Below are 18,297 nucleotides of genomic sequence, written 5' to 3'. Positions count from 1 at the left end.
ACCTCCTGGAGGCGTCATCGAGTAATTTGGATAAACCGGCCACTCCTGGGAAGTTTCATCAGTGTTTCAAATTTTCTCCATTTGTGGATAATGTTCTCACTCTGGTACACTGTAATCACAAACCCCTAAATATGAATAATTATTCCTTTGACAGATGTCAATTATTTTCTTTCTGATCTGTTTCTTTAGACTGTGGCTTGATGTGTTGCTATTAGAGATCTTTTAGCTTACATCACTTTGTCACATAGGTGCTATTTAAGTGATTTCTTGATTTAACAGATCTGGGAGTAATCAGGCCTGTGTGTAGCTAGCGAAACTGGCCTCATATGATTAATCACAGCTTCTATCACATCATCAGTTTTTACCTTACATCACTTAACCCCAGCCGTCGTTCTCCTCTTCTTTTTAATGTAACATTTTTCATATCGCTATCATCTCTACCCTTTCTTTCCCCTTTGTCTTCCAACCCCACTTCATCTTCTCTTTGCTAATTTGTCTCCCCTTTTAGCATTTCAATATCCATTTCACTCTCTCAGATCACTCTTCCTCTCATCACCACCTCTCACCTTCTCTCAATCCTCGTTCTTCTTTCTCACCACCATCTCTCTCTCCTCTATTTTCTCACCACCACGTGGATCAATTCTTTCTCTCAACAGGAACAGAAAGGGAACTGAGATCAAATTTGTGCTGAATTATTCTTAAATTCCCTGAGAACTGCTTTTATCATGCAAGGGCTAAAATGGAACAATTTATTTTAGGGCTGTGGAAGAACCTTGTGGATGGGGCAGGCTGTGACAGGCACATGCAGCCTGCACTGCATGTGACGCATCCCCTTCAGCTGGTGGAATGCATTCTGTGGCGACAGGCTCTGTCGCTGAGCTGAAAGAAAGAGGAAAGGGCAGATATGTTGCAAGGGAAGCGAACGAGAAGAGAAAGCTGCGGGTGTGAGCAAAGAGGAGATGGCGAGTGCAGCAAAAAACAACAACAACAACAAAAAAAGTAGTTTTGAGTTTCTTGAGTATGACGGAAGAATATCTTTGCTGACAGTGTCAGAATGAGTGGATGCTATGTTGGAGAGTGTGTGTGAGAGGCAGGGAGAGTGAGTGAAAGATAGGACAAGACAGCCAGAGACAGACAAAGAGGGAGAGACATAAAAGAGAATGGAAAAACAGTTATGTGGGACTCTCACTCAATCCCAATGCAAGAACGGAACAAGGAGATAACAAGGCAGTGGGCGTTTGTGAGCCGGTGTCCTTTCACGGCCTTGCTTTTCAAATTGATACGCACCCTGTGCACTGGGATTCAGACAAATCAAGTCCAAACTAACTACCCTGTGACTGTGAGTTCACATGAATAACTCTGTAAATGAATTAAAGTGGACAGCCAGGGGAACGCAGCGGGAGAGAAAAGAAAGCGCAACAGAGGAGGAAACGCGTGTAAACTTTGCATAAATTCATATCTACTACAGGAAAATAGGGGCGCAGACGAGAGCTGAGTCATAGATACTTTTGTAATGAGCCTCCACAGGAATATGTGATCCTCCCATGGCCCACTTGTTTCTCCAAATGAGGCAGAGTTACCCCCATTCTGTAAGGAAATCACATCCCATGCAATAAAAGTCAGTCAAAAAGAAATTCACCGAGGAGCAACTCGATCTCCTGCAATCTGGCAAGATTGTAAGACAGAGTTGGTGCTCCTGTTGTGCAAGTCCTCAGCATTGTACAAAATCAGTGGCCTTTTTATGTGCTGATACAATCATGTGTTGCAATAAGCTCCAGTGCTCCTCAAACATCTCTGGACATATTCCAGGATGACACAACACTTTGTACGGGGCCCTTACTTGACGACTCAGCCGGTTCTTTTGGGGAACATTGCTATTAATAACAGCATGTTTTTAGGCCTGAGTTCTTTTATGTAAGAGAATGAACTTCTTTTCTTTACCTTATCTTGCGCAGCCATACATAAAAGCTGGAATTACACAGCAGAAAGCACCCTCGCACACACATAAATATCTCCTTACAAGTTAATACTTCCACTGTGCCTGAGAGAGAAGTGGAAGAGTGAAATAACTTGGCCTTGGGCAATGACGAAGTATGCGGTAGGAATGTGTACGCGCAAATGTATATGTGCCCGCGTCTCCATTGGACTGTTATCACTCTAGCTGACAGTAATGGGCTGATAAAGCTGAGCTCACTGTCTTGCAGGCACACTGAACATGAAGCCCCCTGAGAGACTACAACTGCTTTGCATGTATACCTCATTTATACACTGGGGGGAGTCTACAGGTAGTGTCTCAATGTGTTTGGCGGAGATTTTGCCCCCCAAAAAACGACTTGCAATTGTTTATTAAGGAAAAGAAAATGAGATATAATTGGAAGCTTAAGTTAAGAACAATCAAATAAGCTTCTTTTTAAGTTCAAGAGCTCAAGGATGAAATACTTAGCAGGCAGGGTAAATTAAGTTACAGCACTCCTCCCTTGTGCTACGCAGGCGATGCACAAGTTCTTTTTTTCACTGCTCCGAGAGAGAGGCAGGGGATAAGGAAAACACGGAAGAAAATCGAAATAGGGAGGGGGCGAGACAAAGACAAAGAGGCAGAATCTCACAGGGACTGTGTTTGCACTATACTGTGAGTATGGACAAGAGGAAAGCACATCCTTCTAGTTTCCTGTTTGAAAATCCCATTTGGCTGTTCTTCTCACCGGGGACACACTGATATCATATTTGACAGCTCTCAGGAACAGAGCCTGGAACCAAAGCTGACACATACGCGAGGATATTTTCTGGGTTTAAATTCTGCCCCACAGACTTTCCAGCTACAGCAAACACACTTTACCCCCAATCATAACTACAGAGTACTTCCAGAAAACAGAGCACTTTAAATAAAGTATTGAATGTAAGTGTACAGATGCTGTTACATACGCCATATCATATAAAGGCGACTGCAAGCTTAACGGAAGCAAAATACATGTACATGTGTGTATTTGAATAACAAATAATTTATTGCACTACAGTTAATTCATCAGTAAAAGTGAGTAGATGCTACAGGTTATACGGGTTATATCGCAAAAAGGACGTATATGACTATAAAATAAAATCCCCAAACAGTGCAGACATCAATACCTGCAATGACTCATAGGCTGGTTTTAAGATTTCAATGTAGTGTAGGCTTGGCACTGACAATAAAAAAAAGCAGCAGTTCAAGTAAAGCAAAGATTAAATTAAAGATGTGCCCCCCTCTCACTGTGCGAGCATTACGTGTAAGTAAACACAATGACACACATGATTATGACTTCATAAGACGTGTAAATATATTCGCCTGATCCTTACATGGCATTTATACTTTGCTAGCAATGTGAATTTAAAAACCTTGCGGGCTGCAGGAGCTGCCGAAGAATAACACTGAAGTTATCGATATGCGATGACTAACCACAATCACACGTTATCCAAAACAAAATCCTGAACTTGAACTGCAGATGTCATGAGAAAGTCGAGCCAAGAGCTCTCTCACACCCACAAAACTCTAGCACCCCACCGTGAGCTCTGCAGTGCGATCAGCTCCACAACTATGCACAAAATGAAACCTTCAAGTGCCTGAACAGTCAAGCGCGACTGTTTAAGACATTACATATTGTGCAAGATACTGCAATCTTGGATGTGGACAATAGAACATAATGTCTTTCCAAGCTTTAAGACAGATAAGTTCACGCGGTCATGGCCGAGCCCTGTATCGCTCAGTGTTATGACTCTGCTGTGGATAAGGACATAAAACTGGAACATAAATTTCCCTTCCTGATACTGCAGTCTAGCAAAACAAAGCGTCATAAATGACCAAGTCCTCGACTGTAATATGTAGGTCGATCTACAAAGACCCAGAATGTGCTTTCACCTAAATTTCAAATCACTTGAGCTGGTGTAAAAATAAAACTGGCAGGGTAGTGTAGAGGGACGCGTGTGCCTGAGATGCACGTGTACTGAAGATATTAGCGGGATGCGCAAAGCATTTACATAAGTGCACGGTTCGTTCGTTGTCCTCTTCTTATCTCATCTAACCAGGCAAAACTTTTTATATGCTCGGCCATTTTGCTCACTGATGAATGATCACCCACTCAGCAGATGTCCAAATATTATGTTATCTTTTCTGTTGTTTGAACTGAGCTATGAGATATCGATGGCCAGAAATAACTCTGGATATGTAATACCAAGTTGGACGTTTTGGCTAGTCAGAACCTTGAGCAAATTACTCACAGATTTAGCACAGTCATTGCAATGGAATTTTCCCATTTTTAAAATACATTTGTTATAACTTGGGCTGTATTTTTTATGCATTTAATTTGCATTTCATGTAGACAAAAGACTTTAATCAACTAAAAATTTAAATAATCTGCCTGAGAAGTGATAGCTAAACCCATTTGCCCTCAAAAATGCCTTAATTCAGAGATTAGATAGATTCGACATGACGCTGGAAGCATTCCCCAGAGATTTTGGTTCACATTGACATGTTAGCATCAGTCAGCTGCTGTATGATATGAATCTCCCATTGCACCAAATCCCAAAAGGTGCTCCACTGGATTGAGATCTGGTGACTGTGGAGGCAACTTGAGGGCAGTGAACTCATTGTCCTTTGAGTTTGAGATTGTCTGAGTTTTGTGACATAGTTTGCGTGCCACAGAAAATGGGTACACTGTGGCCATAATGCAATAGTGGTGAGCAACAATACTCATACTCAACTGGTACTAAGGGATGCAAGAGATAATCCCTCATTATACCACCAGCAATTTAGTTCAATTCAATTTTCGCCTCAAGGCGCTTTATATTGTGTGGTAAAGACCCTACAGCCTGGACTGCTGATACAAGGCATGCACTCCACCATCTGAATGTTGCAGCAGTAACCAACACTCATCAGACCGGGCCATGTCTTTCCAATCTGTTGTCCAATTTTGTGTGAATTGTAGCCTCAGTTTCCTGTTCTTCGCTGACAGGAATGGCACCCGGCCATTCTCTTCTGACCTCTGGTATTAACAACAAATTTTTGCCAAGTCAACTACTGCTCACTGGGTATTTTCTCTTTTTCAGACACTAGAGATGGTTGTGTGTGAAAATACGAGTAGATCAGCAGCTTCTGAAATACTCAAACCAGCCCATCTGGCTCTAATAACCAAATTCAAAGTCACTTAGATCGATTTTCTTCCCCATTTTGATGCTTGGTTTGAACTTTTATGTTTATATTCAGTCTGACGAATTAAAGAATCAATCAAAACGTCTCTTTACGGTCATACATGTGAATGTGTGCTGTGCAATAACAGAAAATACAGACATTCTGAAAATATTACTTCATCACATTTTTGCACAGATGAGATTAGGAGATTAATAGCAGTCTAGTCTTCCAACAACAACACAATAACGCCACAGCAATCAGCTGCACATATTTCTCTAAGGACTGGTAATAGGGGAAAACATCTACCACCCTAAGTAACATTACCACCTACCAGCAACTCTAAACCTCACCAATTACAACCCCAATTCCAAAAAAGTTGGCATCATGTGTAAAATGTTAACACAAACAAAATGCAATCATTTACAAGTCTCACAAACACTCATTTTATTCACAATAGAATGTATAAAAACGTATCAAATGTTTAAATTGAGAAATTTTACTACTGTTTGTTAAACATTAGCTCATTTTGAATTTGACAGCAACACGTCTTGAAAAAGTTGGGACTAGGGCAACAAAAGGCTGGAAAAGTAAGTGGTGCTAAAAAAAAAAGAAAGAGCTGGAGGTACATTTTGCAATTCATTAGGTTAAATAGCAGCAGGTCAGTAACATGACTGCGTATAAAAAGAGCTTCTTAGAGAAGCAGAGTTTCTCAGAAATAAAGACGGGCAGAGGATCACAAATCTGCAACAACAACCAAAAGTCCAAAAACAATGGTCGAGTATCTCATCATCTTGCATTAGTTTCTATCTAGAAAGACACCACTGATACTGAAAGCTATACACAGGTTTCAGACCAACACATGCTCCCATCTAGATGATGTCATTTTCAGGGAAGACCTTGGATTGAATGACATATCAGACAAAAACGGGACAACAGTCATCTCCAAAAGGTCCAGCTGCAGGTCTCCTCAGATGTTTATGGGCTGAAGGGAAGAAGAAGAAGAGTGGATGCTACACAGTGGCCATGTCCCAACTTTTTGAGAAGTATTACTGCCATCAAATTCAAAATGACCTTCAATTTGTCCCCTCATTTGATATTTTTTCTGTATTCTATCGTGAATAAGTGAAAGAAAATGGATCGATGGAAATTTCTCTCATTTTATTTGAGTTTGTGAAAAACTAATTTAAGTGGCTGCTGGCTGTAATTGTCATGAATTGTGAGGTCGAGGACTCAAATGCATACTTTATTTTAGGCAGAGAAATGCCCAAAGTCCATATGTACGCACAGGTGAATCGAATCTAGATAACAAGACAAAGGGTTACAAAGTAACTAACCAATACACAGACTACACACACATATATGTAGCAACCTAACATTAGTAGTGTGGAATGAGATATAAACCCTAATCATGATTAACAAAATAAAAACAGTAATAATACCACTAATAATAAAATATTGTAAATCCTAAACTAGGGGATACAAACTAAGTACTCAAAATCCTGAGTATAAAACTCAGGATCATGATCAGTAGTATTACATGTGATCAGTTACAAAGGTGCTTTCTGCTCAAACTACTTTGTTAGATAAATCCATTATAGCTTATGTTTCAGCTGTTTTGAGTGTAAAAGAAAGTGTAGGCACTATCAGATAAATGAAATGTTGGAAAAATAACAATTTTTCAATATAACGTAGTAGGAAATTTATATTTATATGTATTTTTGACTATTTATTTTCTCATCTTAGAACAAGTTAACCATAGCACAATGCCATCTTCTATCTAGATCCTGCTGTGCATCATATTATATACAAAGCAATGTAAAAAACAACAAAGAATATTATTACTGAATGTCAGTATTTCCTCACTGTGTGAAACAGTGTCACTTCAGCAGGAAGGAGCGTTTTTAGCTTTGTAGCCAGCTGAGTTGCTGGAGGTATCCAAAGATGGCTGGGAGTGGAGAAGCCTGTGCGAGCCAAAGATATTATTATTGTACAGAATTAATTTCCCCTCTTGCTGTCCACCTGCATGTCTCAGCATGTCATAAGGAAACTAAATTTAGTCTCGTGGACTTTGCGGGACAGTAACTGTCCAAAAGGATGCAACGTAACATCCCAATACTGCACAAATCCAACATGAATTCTTTTTTAACAATGTTTATTTTAGTCTTAGAGGGTCTACATGCATAGTGATAATATTATCAATGCTAAAGAAAGTTAAAGGTGAGTTTGGCAAGAACTACTAGTGGCTGTGAGTTTTTGTGAAGTAAGTAAAGAAGTAAAAAGTAAAGATGCTCAGATATTGAGCTGAAGGCTGAACTGCTTTATGACATCAACTTGAATAATGACTGTTAATAACTTACAAAGTGATTGAAAATATATTATTCGCCTCTTGCATTACTGCTGACAAGTCACCGCGTTGGCATCAGGGAAATCAAACCAGATTTAATCACAAATTTATTAATCTTTCAATAAGTCTGTTACTAGTCTAGTGGCATTTGCCGGCAACTGCTACATCATTCAACCCCTTTAGCATGTCTTGATTTCTCCTTCTTTCCTGTTCTCACTCCTGCCAAACTACCCTAAAGGATATGAGATCAAGTGCCTTCTTTTGAACCACGGCAGGCTCTAAGGGGATGTCTTAATCTTTGGTTGTCGTATTTGGATGCTGCCATCTCTTTCTTGTTGAGGATCAAGGGTGATGTCTGCCGACACCACCTAAATACATCAGGAGAATCTCAGAGAAAGAAATCACTGGTAACAAGACTAACTTGACAAAGCAATTCCAATAACTTCATCCTGTTTTGTATTTTATATGTTGCCCAGGGAAATGGGCTTGTTTCTTTCCACTGCAGAGGCAACTGTAGGAATGGTTGAATGGTTAACAGCACTCTGCTTTTAGATTATTCAGTATAGAGTACTTTGCTCCATAATGCCGGCTGTACAATGTAAAATTTGTCTCCTACGACTGCAGCCAGCTGGTCTGAACATTAGTCAAATGTACCTGATAAATCGCACGTCTCAAAAACTGGTATACTGTCATGTCTGGAGATGCACAGATGAATGTGTTGCAGCCACACAAGTGGCCTGCGATAGCTGATTCTGGGTTTTGACAGGGATATTATCAACAGGCTATCTTCCACCTGCTCACTCATCTGCTGCCTCATCATCCTCTACCTTCCTCAAAATGCTGCTGCTGCTGCTGCTGTGGGGGAGATTGTTCTCTATATGTAGGTGCTGATGAAATTTTGAGGGCGAGTGGTGAATTATTTAAGAGGGAGGATTATGAAAGCAGTTTCTTGGCGCGTTGCTGGCGGGTATGAATCGATATGAGTCCTCCCCAGCCCCAACCCTTCCTTTCTTTTTTCTTTTTTCTTTTTTGCCTTTGCTCCCCCTGAAACCACGGACCCTCTGAACAGAAGTCCAGACACATGGGCAGGGGGCCGTGGCAGCCTGGACAGCCAGATGTACTGTGCCCCATGAAATACAGTAGATGAGAAAGCAAGCAGAAACAAGACGGGATTGTTTATCTCTGTGTGTGTGTTTGAGCGTGCAAGAGATACAGAAGGGTCTAATTCAGACTGACCACATCCACGGGAACAGATGGCGCACTCAATGGCTGCCAAGACTGTTCTCCTTTTCCTCTGGTTCTGCCTTGGGGCAGGGGTCTAACAGTCAGGAGGCCGTACACTCAGATGCTGGGCACACATACACACAAACCCACATTTCTGTGGTGAAGTGTCACCCATAGCTATGTGCTGGTTGGTTCGCACAGATGCCTTCAATGAAGATTTGATTGTATGGGCTTGATTTGTGCAGTGCCAATGCTCGGAGGCTTTCGAGGCCGAATAAACGACCATGTTCCCAGCACTCATTCTCCCGTTTCACTTGATTGTCTCTCAGTGAGTTAGTCTGCATCCATTTCGCTCTCTGTCTCTAGCCACCACCCCACACAGACACTCAGCTCCCTTCTATCTGCTGAAACAATACATTTTTCCTTCTTTCCTCATCTGTGTATTGGGAGTCCACATTTGACCAGCACTTTTGTCCTCTCTCTGGGTGATGATTTCCTGACTCTAGAAATAACAGTTGGGACTAAGAGTGCAGATTTCGGATCAAATGGTTAGGTTTTAGCCTTGTGGCTAGCCTTTGATATATATATCAAATCAAATGTTTTCTTTGCTACCCATAAGTCGGCATTTTGAATTAGGTATCTCAAATTTTACCACTTCCTGACTCAAACTTAAAATAGCTCATAATTGAGGAAATAACTTGATATTTTTAGTTATTTTGTAATAAAATCTAGGCAAAAAAGTGCTGTGTAGGGAAATGAGCTTCTCTAAATGTTTGCATGCTGACATAAACATTCAACTCGAAGCATCACTTTGGAAAGTTACAGCCTCAAAGAGATGTCCCAGACAGTATATGAAGATGTAGATTTTTAATGTGTCTCACCTTCTTGACTTCAGTGCTGCATTCCAAGTCTTGCCAATTAAGCTGTGAGTAAAATGTTTTAATAATTCATAAAAAACGAAGGCCCAAACTGTGAAAATAAGAACTAGGTTGTAAAGAAAATAATTTTCTTTTATGCAGTACAAAAATGAACTTGACTCAATTGATTCTTTCAATCTTTTCTGGCTGTCTCTCTCTCATTTTCTTTCTCCATCTTTCCTTCCAATGTGCCTGCCGTTAATTCTTCAAGAGGCAGACGGCTGAAATTATAGAGGGCTAAAAATAATGGCTCTATAAATAAAAGGTACCCATTGCGAGTGATTGAGAGGTGAGGTCGCGAGGCAGCTGGGGATGCTGGGAAAGCTGAATTCATTAGCCTTCTCCACTTCCAAAAGGAAGCTCCCACAACTCTCACACAAAAACAAACTGCACAGCCTCCTTGTAAACAGCACGCACAGTGATGCCGCCCTGGGATCCAGAGTGCTTCGAACTCTCTTCCTCTCTCTACCTCTGCAGCTCTCTGCAGTGCTGCAAATTTTGGCCCCGTCGATACCATCCATCAGTCCTCATTACCGCTTTCATTCTGAGCAGTCCATGCAGTCTGCATTCTTATAGCACTGTTCATCCACCAGCAGAGTGGAAAAATGTGCGCACACGTGCATTTGCATCTGTGAATACGTGAGAGGGCGTGCAGCAGAAGCACCCCACGTCTATTTTACTACTCAAACTCATGTGTGGATCCTCTTTGAGCCCACAGACACCTACCAATGTTACACACAAAACATACTGATCCAGTCCCAATATATTCTTCCCCACCTGTTTCCCTCTTTCTTTAAAAAGACCAAAAAAAATGTTCATCCACAAACCCTGTGTTTATTCCATTTGCATATTTTGCATCCTCATGCGAAATGTCCCTATTTCTGTATTTATAGCATCATTGTTCCCTGAAACACTCACATGAATACACACACATGTGGCTGCTTCTCTTGCCCTGATGTTCCTTTTAATGGTCCTCCTCCTCCCTCTGTATTGACGTCATATCCATTAGGTCGTGCCTCTGGGCCTTTTTAGTGAAAGCTGAAGCACAGGGCTCCAGTGTATGAGTCCTCCGTCCAGAGTCAATCTCCACCTGATAAACTTGCTGTATTGGCCGATCTGACAGATGCGGTTACCACGGCAATCTGTTTAGTCTTTGCACACTGCTACGACTATCAATCCACTATGAGAGTAACCTATTGAACTGTGTAGGAAAACCAGCACACCAAGAGCAGGTTGGATGCTCCCCTCAAGCTATCACCTTTTTTTTGTCTGCATCCACAAACAAACAAACACACACACACACACACACACACACACACACACACACACACACACACACACACACACACACACACACACACACACACACACACACACACACACACACACACACACACACTATCTACACTCCTATGTGTGTTGATAGGTAAGGTAAGGTAGGACTATCTGTATCTGGTGCCCGAGAGTAACCCTGGCAGGCTAATGTGAAGAGATAACATTTCATGTCTGATCAGCATCAGAATCAGAATTTACCTTCATCTCCCAGCTTCCATCTGTCTCACGATGCTCCTCTTCAATAACATCCTTACCTAGGTCCCTACCTGTTCCAGGAACTAACCTTTTTTAAGACCTCGAATATGGCACTGAAGTCTCATCAACGCTGTAACCTTACAAGCTGAACTCCGTGACTGTTTTCCTCCTTCATAAATACAGAATGAGTTTGAAATACAACTTCAGCCTAAGCATAGCAACGATTGCCAGGCTTCACTGGTATCAGTGTTGTGTTGCTTTGCCTAGACAAAACTGGCTAATGCCTGCTTGAGGTCATGAATATTTGGAGCTGAGAGCTCCTGCTGGAAAAAGACCAAGGGTGTATTTTGTTGGCAGATCCTCTTCCCTGAAGAGAGTCATCTGAAATGTTAAGTTAAAACCCGGCTCTTGGACACTTCAGAAGCTTAATCAGTGGTTGGTGCGGCTGGCTGAACTCACAAGTCCCCACTGTGTGAGAGCAATGAGACTAATACAATGAAAAATAAGATTTAACTTTCGGTACAGCAAAGGATGGGGAGAACAGAGACGTAAGGATAACAAAAACAAAACAAAAACAATAAGAAGAATAAGAAGTAAGCTGCCTTTTATATTGAAAAACAACAGTGACAAAGTGTTCAGGGCTCAGTATTATAGCTTCAATCCATCACTGGATCATTGGCCTTCATTAATAATGAATGTGTTTTGTTGGCATACAAAGTGGAGTGCAAAAAATGGACAGATGCATGTTATGTGACAAAACAGACTGACAGGGAGACAGCTACCTAACCCCCTCAATCTATTCATTAAAAGGACTAAAGAAAGACGAGCATTCTTACAAGTTCTGATGTTCACAAGGCTATTGTACAGCTAAGATTGAAATCTCAATACTGAATATATATTGCATTTTTTAAGGGAAGAAATTATAGTATTTGTTCCCTGTCTAAATTTCAAAGTCATTCCTTGTTGTAGATTTGTTTTCTAATACACACCTTTCTTGTGTTTTTCCATCTTCCTTTGTTGCAAAGCAATCACTTTGACTGAACAGAATAAAGAATATACCAATGATGGATTTAAGCTTCTGTCTCTCTGTCCCCGTTGTCTTCTTTCATTAACAGAAGGGGCAAACCTATGCAGCAGCCATTCATCTTTGGAGTTCTTTGAAGTATCTTCCCTCCGATCAGGTTGACGTCTCTTTATTATGGGCAGTGTGTATTTGCCTGTGTACATGAGGATATGTGGCTGACTTTCCTCTCTCCTTCAGCCTACTATGAAGAGGGAGGATCTACACGTGTTAAGTCTTGTTCTAATACTTGGATAAGACTTGAAAAGGGCAAAAACTGCAAATGTACATTATAATTTGATGAAAGCTGCTGTTAAAGCTCCCAATATTGACACTTGAGAGGCAGATGGATGTCAAAGGCACAGAAAGAGAAGGCGAGAGGGAGTGAGAAAGAGATAAGAGGTCAGTGGGGCATGAAGGAGAGTAAGTGACATCAGTTTTCCACCCGTCCATCTGTCCTCTCAAAACAAGCAGGCCAGTCATCAGCCAGACTCCAGCTGTTATGCCTTAGCCTCCAAATTTTGAGGCTAAGGCATAACACACACACACACACACACACACACACACACACACACACACACACACACACACACACACACACACACACACACACACACACACACACACACACACGCAGCAGAGAGCAAAGCCTGCCCTCAATAGGCACCATGAAGTATTTTGAAATGGCATAATTTCACAAAGGGCAAATGGGATGCATGGGAGCTTTCTTCTCTTCTCACATCCTCGATCAATCATCTTCACAACATGAAGAACGCAGGTTACACAAGTCTATAGCCGACCTAGGCTCTTTGTGAGGCTGTACAATGCAAGAGCTGAGATTTTAGTAAAATGCTTACAATGATACTGTTAATAGTGATAGCTGGCAGTTAATTTTCACTATGCTTTCTGTCACAAGTTAGCCTCCTTGTTGTAGCTATGCACAGAGCTTATGTTGATAGAAATAACCTGTGTTTCCCCCAAAATTTGATTCTTTGGGGGTATTACTTCAAAACTAATTAAAAATGACTGAATTGACTGAACTCACATTTTTATTAAAACATTAAAAACACAAAGACGTATTCTGGTAATTACCAGTACTGTTAATTTAGGGCAGCTGTGGCATAAACCTTACATTGTGCGTTGGTTTAGTAATTTTAAGCAATGTATGTTTTTTTGCCAATAAATGCATGAGTATGCAAAGCACCAGTTCACTGCTAGTAATAGATGATCATAAATAATAACAGTGATTGAGGAAAATGATGACATTCAAACTGAAATGGCTTGAAGGGGACATGACTGGCTATTCTTCAAAGCCTACTGGCCCCAGACTGCTCACTGTGACTGAGTTTCAAATCCCCCAAGGGGCACCCTGCCACCTCCAGCCCACATTAAAGCCGAGGAGACGGACCGAGACTGAGAACACACACTATGCATCTGAGTGTGTCTCTGCGTTTTGTTTTTTCCATAGGCCAACATATAATTATGTCAACTATTTATAGCTGTTATAATTATTGGTGCCATGCATCAGATGAATATAGCAAAAATAAAAATGATTTGAAAGTAACTTGTTCTGAAGTCCACTGCAATCTGCCCCAATGTTTAAACACTGGCTTTGCAATAACAATAAAATTCCTCCTGCTGTCAGACTTTACTGCACTGCATCAAGGTTGAGCTTTCATCTTTGGTTGGTTAGCTCCTCCTGCACTTGATTGCACTTCAGTGAAAACAGAACCCCCTTTTTTTGTTCCTTTTTAATGTTATTTTTGGAGTCTTTATTTTGGGAGTTGGTCTTCCAAAATTTGTGTTGCACCCCCTGCTGAGTACAACAACATCTCTGGAGGTTGCCGTTGAGCTTACGAAAGAAGCGCAACAATGCAGAGGAGGAGAACCAGAGAATATAACGATTACACGGCTTTGCAGTTGCGTCTCAATATATCAATAATTACAAGGGACTGTACGATCAAGAAAAATAGCATTTTCATTACCACGTGCAGTAAGGTGTAAATAATCAGTTTATTTTGTGGCATCATGATGAAACTCATGCTGCTGTGAGTGTGGGCAATAATGTACCCTGAAATTGAGACTGAAATGGAGGAACTGTAGAGGGAGAGGAGGACTGGGAGACAGTCTAGCTTTAAAAGCACATTTCATCAAGTGAAGTGTGATGTCTGGACAGTGAGCTGAAAACTGAGGGAGTCTTTTATTACACAGTGCTCATATGGTCCATGGTTTTAACAGTCTATCTAAGCATGCAGCACATGAATTTCACATTGCAGTCTAAAAGACTCTTCACCCCCTCTAAGCTCAGCTCACTCGTGTGTAGCATGCATCAATGGATTTGTATTCGTGTACTTGTTTGTGTGTCTGTGTAGCACAACGTGAGCCTCTATAGATAGAAGAATAGAGGGGAAAAAAAAACAGTGCAATCAAATACATTTTCCCCCATTTGTGCCTGGCTATAAAAGCTACTTTCTTTGTCCTTCTTGAATTCTTGTGTCCACTTTGTGGTTAGAAAACTCCCAGTATCTTTTATAATGAGAGATAAAATTCTGATGTCAGTTTGTAAACAACCTTCACTGACAGATAATCTGGTCATTTCCTGTCTTAGGCAGTCATGTAAAAAAATGAAAGTTTCCTATGAAGTCCAGTGAAACAACAAAGAACACCCCATGCCCTCATTATCTTGTTAAACCACCTTGAGCAGCAGTAACTGGAAGAAATCATTTTCTGTCTCTCACATGGTTGTGGAAGAATTTAGGCCAACTCTTCTTTACACCATTGTTTCAGTTCATCGAGGTTTGAAGGCACTCCTTTACGCACAGCTCTCTTAAGGTCCTGCTTTTCAATCAGGTTCAAGTCCAGACTTGAACAGGGCAAAGGCAAAAACATGATTATTTTATTTGCCAGCCATTCTGTTGCAGACTCTTGGCTGTGTTTGGGAGCATTGTGCTGTTGCACAACTCAATCTGGACCAAGCTTTAGGTGATGGGCAGATGGTCTCACATTTGACTCTAGAATACTTTAGTATACAGAGTTTATAATAAACTCAATGAGTGCAAGCTGCCCAAGTCCTTTTGCTGCAAAACAAATCCAAATGGCAACTGTCAAGTACCCCACCGTGCTTGACAGTTGGTATGAGGTGTTCACGCTGATATGCTGTGCTTGGTTTTTACTAAACATGGTACTGCACATTATGGCCAAACATCTCTGCTTTGATGTCGTCCGTCCAAAGGACATTGCTTCCAGATGTCTTGAAGTTTGTTCAGATGCAACTTTGCAAAGCTAAGCTGTGCTCCCATGTTGTTTTTAGATAGAAGAGGCTTTCTCCAGGTAACTATCCAAATAAGCCATATTTGTTCAGTCTTTTAACTAAACTATTTTTCTGTCATGCACTTTAACATTTAAGGTCTGTAGACTCACAGACAGTATCTCTTGTGTTGTTGTTTTTTTTCCCTGTAACGTCCACGCCTGGGAAAATTATGTAATTTTGTTAGCACATACCTGATCGCTCCATACAAGCAAAACTGCCAAAACTTCTGTTTTATCGAGCTGCTCACACTTGCTGATTATCAGTTAATCAAGTGCATCTGATTAACAGCACCTGGCTGCTGGTTACCCATTTAATTCCCATGGAGGCAGAAAGGGTGTGCTTAAGTTTTTCACAAGTCTACGCATGTAAGAGCACTCTGATATGCTTTTATACACCCACATATCTTTTCAGTAGCAAATTACCTATAATAGAAGAGAATACGACATAAAGAAGTCTCGCCGTAGCATTTATAAATAGCACTTTACATACAGATTTTTGTACCTTTGCTTTCTGACCAAGAGGCAGTGCAGACTCCCAAATATTTCTCCTTAGTTTTACAAGTTATAGCTTCTTGTGTTTTTCAAGTTCTTTCTAACTCTGCACACCCTCTTGCACTGTATATACAGAAATAATTTTACACAGAGTACAACTTTCAAAGACTCCTCCACAAAACCACTTTATATTTCAAAGATGGAATAGGAGGTAAATTTGCTCCAGGTGAAGAAATGTAATGTATTATTCACCAAAATGAAGTCTTTCAAAATTGCTTCTTGTCCCTTTACTTCATGCAATCGGTTGAGGGAAGGGAGATGAAGAGGGAAGCAGTCGTGGGAGTTTGGGATGGGAAGTGAGGAAAAGAGTTATTCTCTGAAACATGACAGCCCTGGAGGCACGACGCACTGTACTGTGATGCGTTGACGGAATGACTACTCATAAAGACAGTCATGTCATGTGGATAAACAGCGGGCAGATGCATTATTCAGGACAAATATCCACAGGTGCACATGTAGAGTATGTACACAGACACAAAAGCAAGAAGAAGGGAGGGAGTGGGAGGTATAACAGCAATACAACTCAACAGCTCTCTCTAAATGTAAGGGTCTAACATAATGGATGTAAAGATTTACAGTACATGCCAGTACAAATCAAATTAAAGAAATATACATGATTTAACCAGCTAGAGATGGTTGTGGGTGGAAATGAGAGTAGATCAGCAGTTTCTGAAACATTGCGATGCTCCATGATGAATTCAGTAGCTTGTCTTGACCATATCTACATGTGTAAATGAGTTGCTGCCACGTTATTGGCCAATTAGATATTTGTATTATCAGTTAACTGAGCAAGTGTACCTAATAGAGTGTCTGATTTTTGTATATGTTTTGTTTTTTTTACTTTAGCTGTACAAAAAGCTTTACAAAATGTTTCTCGTCCCACAAATGTTGGCAAATCTGCTCTCCATGGCACTGGCCGTCCTTTGGTTGCAACTCAGTGTCTCGCTCAAGGACACTTCAGTATGCGGAGTGGCTGAGGACTGAACTGCTTGATTAGTGGACAGCCAAATGCCTTAAAACGTTCGCAAAGCAGTTCAGCTTGTACCACACAAAAGAGGAGGGTTTGTGGATACAAATCCAGCACCCGGGGAGATCTCACACGGATACTGGCTCTTTCTCTGGTTCATAAACTGTAGAATTACAATTAAATGAAGCTTATTTGACTATAAAAGCTCAAATGAACAACTAGATTCAATTACAAAAGCCAATCTGCAATTCATTAGCAGCAGGTTAGCTCCAGGTTTTGCTTCTCATCACAAATTGTGCTGCTGTGTGTTTCAATTTCCCATCAAAGGAGCTTTTGGACCTACTGTACAGCTGGACTGACGCAATCCTACAAGCCAGATCTCATCCTAAGATCCTCAGGCACACATTTAGCTCTTCTTTACTTACTGTATATTCTTTTACTGTTTTGTTTTTTGTTGTTTTTTTGCCCTTGATCAACATTTGTTTATGGTTTATCTTTTCCACTTAACAAAATTTGTCCATATTCATCATTTTATTAATTTTTATTGAAGTGTCATTTATCCTTGAAAATCAGGCCGTGTTCACTATTATGTACTTCCTATTATTATACCGAACACTTTGCTTTTAGTTGATTTGTAAGGATATCTTTCTTAGAGTTGCATCAAGCTGAAACCATGTACACCGCACAGACTTCTTTCACAGACTGTGGGAGTCAATTATACCACTGTGATCTGGGCCATAGATTACCCTTTAACAATATAAGTATCTAATTACCGCCTTGCATCCTTTACGCCTCTTCTGCGCTCTTTAATCATTATCACCCACTGGCCTTGATCGCAGTATACAGACTTTAAATCTTTCGATATGCGCGCCCATATATATATATATATATATATATATATATATATATATATATATATATATGAGCACATATTTTACTATTATCTGTGTGGAGCACCTGTGCACTCCAGCTGTGCCAGTCACTAATGGAGGGCACGTTTGCACAAAGGCTGTGTGTGGATGGTGAGGAAGAAGAGGAGGGGGCTTCAGAATTCAAATGTGCTCCTTTTACAAAGAGCTGTTGTATTTTGAGAGAGAATACATGTGAGAGTCTAATTAAGTAAATTTGTGGGCACTGGCAGAACAAATGAAGAAGACACAGATGGGCAGATGGAGAGACAGGACGACAGGTCTTTCGCGCATCCCACTATCTGTATCACTCGACAAGGTGTTTGAA

The 18,297-nt window shown here is 40.7% G+C and overlaps 1 pseudogene across 1 annotated transcript in view; it reads right to left on the bottom strand.

Moving 5' to 3' along the window:
* Window positions 1-18,297, bottom strand: part of LOC146662298 (sodium/hydrogen exchanger 9-like) — a 67,096-nt pseudogene that overhangs the window by 13,060 nt on the left and 35,739 nt on the right. The window lies entirely within an intron of this gene.

The sequence above is a fragment of the Rhamphochromis longiceps genome, linkage group LG9, assembly GCF_057381845.1.
Source record: "Rhamphochromis longiceps isolate RC_006_pf linkage group LG9, R_longiceps_female_GT1.1, whole genome shotgun sequence".
NCBI lineage: Eukaryota > Metazoa > Chordata > Actinopteri > Cichliformes > Cichlidae > Rhamphochromis > Rhamphochromis longiceps.
This window is presented reverse-complemented; position numbering and strand designations above follow the sequence as displayed.